The sequence below is a fragment of the Montipora capricornis genome, chromosome 4 (assembly GCF_036669925.1).
Source record: "Montipora capricornis isolate CH-2021 chromosome 4, ASM3666992v2, whole genome shotgun sequence".
NCBI classification, from domain to species: domain Eukaryota; kingdom Metazoa; phylum Cnidaria; class Anthozoa; order Scleractinia; family Acroporidae; genus Montipora; species Montipora capricornis.
In genome coordinates this window covers 22,033,087-22,040,586 of record NC_090886.1, presented here as the reverse complement: position 1 = coordinate 22,040,586, position 7,500 = coordinate 22,033,087, and the positions used below count along the sequence as shown (strand labels likewise).

Here is a 7,500-nt window from a genome sequence, read left to right as displayed (position 1 = left end):
CAGAAACTTACATTGATCAAGAATATTTTAAATGACAGCTGGTATTGGTTCTCTTCATAACTAACAACAAATGAAATTTCTAATTTTGGACACCCACTCTGTGCAAAATAAATTTGTGAGTCTGGTACAACTCATACTACTTGAAGTTCTGGAAATAAACAGTTTGCCAATTAAATTAAGGAGTGTATACATTTTGAAACCCTGAACAAATTTTGTAGGATCATCAATTACTAGGGGGTTTTGATTATGTTGTTTGCATTTTAGAATTGACTTTTGTGAGAAATATATTTCAGGGACATTAATTAATGGCAAAAATAACAGGTTTTCATGTCTAGGCTGTTGTTTTTGTACCTATATAAAAAAAGGAATGGATGTTAAATAAACTCAGATCATGGCTGTCGAGGCAAAGAATAAATTTATTTAAATATCGTAACAATTCTTTCAAACAACAACCACTTGGTTACCGTAGTAACTCAATGTGACAATTTACTATTGATAATTATTCAGCACATTGTTAAAAGTTACATTATATTCACTTTCAAGAAAATTTAACAAATGGAATTAAAACAACTATGGAAAAGTTGAAGCATATTCAGGCACTGTACAGTGGCATAACATACAGTACTACACATTTTATTATGAAGTAAATAATAATGTACCATTGTTAATAAAATATTTTTTTAATTAAGATTGGCAGAAGTTACCTAGATACAAAAGTGGAAAACAACTATAAATCAATGTCTGAGGAAATTACAGAAAGTCGTTATACTGATAATTTTTGTCTGTTGGTAACCACTTGTTAAGTTTTGTGATGGTAACTGATGAGACACATTTGAACTCCCCCAGTCCATAAATGTACTTCCACTCAATACACTTGAAGGTGATGTTCCTTACTTCATTTTTTTCCAAAGTATCCATTGCTTTCTTGACTTTAACAGCAGGAATATAGCCCACAGGTTGCCAGGTGCTGTCGAGTTGCACTTGAACAGCAATTGCATTTTCATCTCTTGCATTTGCAGGCTCAATTAAAAGTTGAATTGAAATATCTCTCTTCTCCATAGATAGTCTTTTGCAACATCTTAACGCATCCTGGAAATGTGCATGATACATACTTCCTTTCAATTTAAAGTATTCGGTAAATAACGCCGGCGTTTCATCAGGATTGTCGGAATCGTGTGATGTTGGCGAGTTCACATCCTCGTGGGACACATCGTTGTCTGACTCTGACTCGCTAGAATCGCTTACAGCTTGCGAATTATTTCCGTTCAAAGAACTCTTCACACCAATATTTCCTAATTCGGGAAAACTGCTGCAGTTACATCGAACGAGTTCTACATCCAGCCAAGGCATTTCTGGGATGCTATTTTCTTCTTCATAGTCGAGGTACGGCCGAAGGGATGTTGTCACTTGTGACATACTTGCCATGACTTGGAAATCAAAAATCACTTGATCTTGATCGTTTTCATCTTCCAGCTGTTGGAGTAAACGAAAATAGTGTTTATGAAAAACAGGGAAACCGTTGACATGCTTGTCTTTTCGCTACAAAGAAGAATACGTCGTCGGCTTGAAGAATATAATTTAGCATCGATCGATACACAAAGTGCGATCTAAATCTACTTCGATCATGGCGCGTTACGCCAAAGTTTTCTCAAAATACAAAGAATTTATCCTTCAAAGTGTTATGAGCAGTGGATATGGTTAAAGAAATGAAGGAAAAATCGATTTACCTTGATCACCGCCGGCAAAGCCTTCGCTTCAAGATCGCTCAACGTTTCTGTTCGCACAAACAAGCAAAGACGCCGCTCTCATAAGTCTTTTGGAAAACTAATGTGTCCCAGGACTGTTGGGAATCGGCAACAGGCTAAGTTTGCAGATTTAACATAACTCCGACTGTCTAAGTCTAAGCAATTGACGTAAAGCAATGGCGATGGAGAGAGCACATCAGCGTTCACTCCGAGAAGCTCCATGGCGAATGAGAGATCACGTGTCAACATCGAGCTGATAATATAGTTGGAAGCGAGGCATTATGGGAAATCCGATTTCTCCTCCTTTCTCTTACTTGGATTTACTTGTAATTATTGTTGGGACATTAAATTGAAATAAATAAACTCAGCCACTGACATTCTGTAACTTAAGACCACAAAAGGTCAATTCCGGTCACATACTGAAAAGATTAAGACTCGGAGAATAAGAATACTGCATTCAAAAGACATTGGGTAACGCTGGCTCTAACTGTAAATGTAGACATTGACGTTTTCAATTTGTGACACTATTAAACGTTGAGTTTCTCTGCAGAAGAAAACTCGCTTGCTGCACTGTATTATGTCAATCATGTGAAATCGACAACAGCCAGTGTGCTGTCATGCGACTGTCATACTGCTGGGTTCCAGACTTCCCGGTGGCAAAAAAGTTGTACAAGGTACAGATCCTATTGTTCTCACTGTGTTTCGAGGATTTTATAGCATTGTAATCTGCAGGGTGCTCTATAAGTTAAAAGTTTACTAGGTTAGCAATGGATAACTTACGCACGAAATTCAAATTACATAGCGCAATGAATTTGGTTTTCGAATCATTCACACGATTTCACTATGGATGTGAACGACGTCCGCTGGTCGCGTTCACATTCCGATCTTCCATGGTCGCTTTCAAGAATCAGTGGCAATCAATCTGGAAAACACTGGAAAACACTGGTATGTCCTTACATCGAGTCTCTGGTGTTAAACCAAACAAGCTTGCACAAAATGAAATTCTCCGCCGTTTTCCTGAGGAAATACGCTCTGTGCCACCAGCAGTTCTTAAGCCTGCCAAGCGAGGTTTCTCGTTCAACATGCAGCCAACCAAGCTTTTTTTGTGTCTTCGTTTGGCCTTCTCTCTGCTTTACTTCGACAGCGTGTTCTTGGCGCAGGTGGGGTTTGTGGGATTGCCTGAATTTACTTCTGTTAGGGATGAGATCAATCGAATCGCTCCCACGAATTTCAGAAATTGCGGTTAAAAGTCGCCAAGCTAGAGTCGGACATTAAGGAACTTGAAGAGAAAAACGATGTTGGAGTTCTTTCATTCCTTTTTCCCCTCCTCCTTTGGCTACATCGTCTCCATCTCATAGCAGCTCAAACGAGGATAGTAGCAGCAGCGGCAACAACAGCGGCAGCAGCAGCAGCAGTGTCATAGAGGAGACATTGAAAAGGCGATCAATTGGTCCAACCCTCAAAAAAGAAACGTTGCTCAAGAATGTAGGAGAGTGGCTGTAGAGGTGGATGGTGTGTTGGCCAGTACCACGAGAAGGGGGGAGGGGGGGTGGAGGGTTGGGCTGGTTGAGTACTTCTGGCCTTTTTTTCTTTGGGAGCAAATGTCAAGGTACCTCAACTATAGGGGAGGTGTGGTTCTTCAATGAATTAGTCCATAGTCCTAAAAGATAGAAGCAAAGAAGAGGGGGACGTTATTGCAGTATTGATCTATTGCTTATTTGCTGATTGTGAATGTCTGATTGTAGCAGACCTAATTCACCCATTTGAGTGATTTATAACTTTACAACATGTTTGTACCTGCTTAGACCACCCTTTTCAAACGACTACAACTTGCAGCATACTGAGTTATTTTCACGAGCTGTGAATGATAGAAGACTGATTTTTTTCTATTTTTAGCAAATATTAATGTCATTTGTTCTAGCATCCCTGTGATACTGCAGTGCTAATAACCAAAAATGAAATAAAGGCAGTGAAGAAGCTTTTGTTCAAAGTTGTTCGCACTACTTTGTCCATTCACAAGATGAACACAGAGTTCCACTCTTGCGGTGTTGACCTGGCTAGTGTATTGGTGTGGGCTGTCAGGGAACAAAGATTGTATTCAGGTAATACAGACACAATGGAGTTCAACATCAAACCTGATGGACGAGAATTAGGAGGTAAATTTCTTCTTGAATATTTCTGTATGAAAGCATGTTGTGAGGTAAAGACAATAAAGATGTCTCAGACTTGCTTTACCCTTATTATCAAAAAACATGTCAAGATTTGTTTCGGTAGTCTTGGCTCCTTTCTGATGCAAAAATGGTACACTGTAATCTACATTCTACAAAACTGCAAGCATAACTTTATTTTTTACTTTCATTCTAATAACGTCTGCATTCTGTTCTTGATAAACTTTCTGTTTGGCTGAACATTGCCGTACTACTACTACTACTACTACTACTTCCTAAGTACTTTTTGGTGAAGGAGTAATAAAGTATGGGGTGTTTTGGTGTGTAGGTGGCATCACTGTATTACGTTCTATCAGCAAAATACAAACAATCTTATAAATTTGTCTAGTACTCCATAATAATGCATGTTTTAGGACAACTTGTAATTGTTGATTTTCTTTTCTTCTATTTCTTTAGGTAGAAATCAAGTGGCTGTTGGGCTTGCCCCCATTGACTTTGTGAACAAAAGTTCTGAAAGTGCCCTATCTGTTTATCCTGTAGCCACTGCCAACTGTAAAGAGAGGAGGTTTGTTTTTAAAAATTTTGTAATATGCAGACAACTTGTTGGTGTTTAAAAGACAGGCTCAGTTCAAATAATAATTCAGTAACAATAACCTTCACTGTACTATGTGACAACAAGTAAATCATGTTGATATTATTGCACTCATTACTAGGTGCCAGTGACAATTTATTCATTGGTTAGTTACTGGCACTACGATGGTGTGAAGGGCAAAAACAAAAGCGATTCAAGTGTTAAAACCAACTGTGAAAACATCAATTTTTAGAATGTCAACAAAACATAACCCCATTTTCATAAATTTTTATTTTTGCGCAACAGTACTGTATTTGCTATTAACTTTCAATTGAAGAGCTCCGTGCAATGAATTACAACATCCATCAAGTTTTTTTGGGTCAATTTTGAACGTGCTTCAAAATTGTTTATTTTCTAGAGAAGAACTTAGACGTATAGTTGAAGTCCAGAATTCAGCACTATTGTGGGAAACTTGAAGGAATTCATAAGCCTTTTATGCCAAGCCATTAGGTAAATGAAAGCCATCAGTTATTTTAATTACTATTTGTAGTTTGCTGCAGCAATTTCTTACATATTTTAATAGATCACAGCTTATTCTACACCCAAAAAAAAAGGTATGAAATGATTGTGCTGCTTACAGCAATATCAGTGTTGATGACCTCATCATTCTAAAGGACTGATGAAAGAAAATTGGAAGATCTGCAAGAATATTGTTAGTTGGTCTATATAATTAAGGTGGCAAAGCCAATAAACAAGTTTTTAAACATTTGATATGGTTAAGTGTGATGTAATTATTGCTGTTTTATAGCTTAGCACCTGGCTATTCTATTTTCAATATTTTTGAATTTGCAGTTACCCTTGATTACAAAGCTCTTCTGCTTTTGCTGCGGAAAAATCAGGATGAAGATTATGTTCTTGGTGGCAAGGGGTACATGACCGAATTTTGTGCCTACTGTGATGCCATAAGGGTAAATATTCCCTTTTTTCTAATATTAATGTTATCTCTAATGTTTGGCAATGGCATGATTCATGCAAATACCTAGTATCAATGTTAATTGCTGTGTCTTGATTTCCTTTTTTTTTTAAATAGAGGCATGCACATGTCATGGAGTTGCTCCAGATGAAACGTGTCTTGACTGCTTACGATCCAAGGTGAACATTGGCAGGTGAGATGGTGTACAGTGATAGACAATAATTCCCCATCACTCAAGCAATCCAGGACACAAACTCAATTACTTAAATTCCATCTGACCTTGTTTTTTATTAGTAAACTAGATTGGTGTGCTACACATGTTGACAGCAAAAAAAGCCTGATTTTAATATTGTTGTGTTGTCCGTTATTTTTTTACTTTTTTCTTACATCTAAGATAATTGGTTTATACATAGCTGGATGATGTTTGTTAACTCAAGTTTATAATAACACTGAGTCTCTTTTTTCATTTACTTGAAGATTTACTGGTTTACGTGATGACCTTACATTTGTTCTTGAAGAAGACCTCAATAGCGTTAATCTTTGCTCACTGCATTGTGAAATACGGAACTGTGAACAGCTGCTAGGTTCCTTGGGATTATTCGCGCATCGTGTAGGCTCCCTTGATGAGCTTAATCAAACCTTGTCTGACCATGACCCTGAAAGTTGCAAAGGATTTCCTCAGGTAACTGTGTAAGAGAGACCTGGCTAGCAAACAACAGTGGAAAGAAAAAACATTAAAGTGGCATCTTTTTCTGGTTTGTGTATTTAATTAACGTTTCCTCATCAAATCACATGTCCTTTTTATGATATTTTATTCGCAAGGATTCTAAAAGACTACTAAAGGTATTTAGGACAGTTAAGTGGAAACTGTGAATTGTTAAGTTTTGTCATGCGGGAAATAAAGATTAATTTCTGTTCAATTTATCCAATTATCTTCTTTTTTTTTTTGTCATTTCATTTGCTTTCTTCGTTCTGGTTTGTTGATTTTGACTGTGGCTTTTTTCCACAGGATCATTTGAGAGAGAAGTGTTGAACATTTTTGGGAATATTGTGGAAAGATCTCTTCTCATAGATGAAGTGACAAAATACTACACGCAGTGCCCTGGCACTGGAAAACAAGTTCTCTTGGGTTATGTGACATTTTTTGAAGAAAGGAAAATGGTTAGTAGATGCTTTGTTTACCTAGATTAACAGTGTATCATTTTAATAATTATTACAAAAATTATTGTAGCTGGTTGCTGGTTGCTGGTTGCTGGAGGTGAAATAATAGACACTCAATCCACCTATAGGTATATTACTAGTGTGTTCTGTATAGGTAAGGTCTCAGGTGAAAACCCTGTAAGGACAGTGACTTGACCTGATAGATTCATGGAAAAATGTTCTTATCATTAATGGTGTATTTGAACTTTGATACTTTTTAAATGTTGGATAAAACCTTAGCTTAATTAAATTGTATCTGAAACACTTGTGTTCTTTATTTGTTCTTCATTTGTAAGTTTTAGTAAATTACAGTGTATGAAGGTATTATAGTTGCAATCAGATGCTTAATTTTGATTGATGATTAGACAAGATGTTCCTATAGATGTATCAAACAAAAGTGCATGATTTGTTTTTGCAGTATGTCACTGAAATTCCGGAACATGGAGAGTTCACTAGAGATTATGGGGTTAGACAGGAAACAGTCAAGATTGAAAAAGGCAGTGGTATGGAATAATACCAGAATATCTTTATTAAAGCTGATTGACTAATTCAGGATGTTCTACTTTCTTTGATTTAATGCTGAAACTGTACCCTTGTTAGGCTAGCATCTAATTGTTCAGGCGGTTGTATTTGCGCTAGATGTCGTTTCTAAAGCTCGGTGTTCATGATACCTTTTCAGATTTTGATAAATTTCTGAGGAGCAGCCTAAATGAGTGGGAGATGAAGCAAAAAGAGGTGGATGCCAAGTTTCTGGAATTGAGTACATTGTCAGACAAGCTTGTAGATGTTCCCGTTGAGTCTAAGCAGAAAAGGAAGAAGAAGACAAGCTCCACTAGTCCTAAA

At 37.0% G+C, this 7,500-nt stretch overlaps 1 pseudogene; it reads left to right on the top strand.

The window, feature by feature from the left end:
* The first annotated feature begins 2,588 nt into the window (after nucleotides 1–2,588).
* The window catches only part of LOC138046296 (uncharacterized), an 11,979-nt pseudogene continuing 7,067 nt past the window's right edge, over nucleotides 2,589–7,500 (top strand).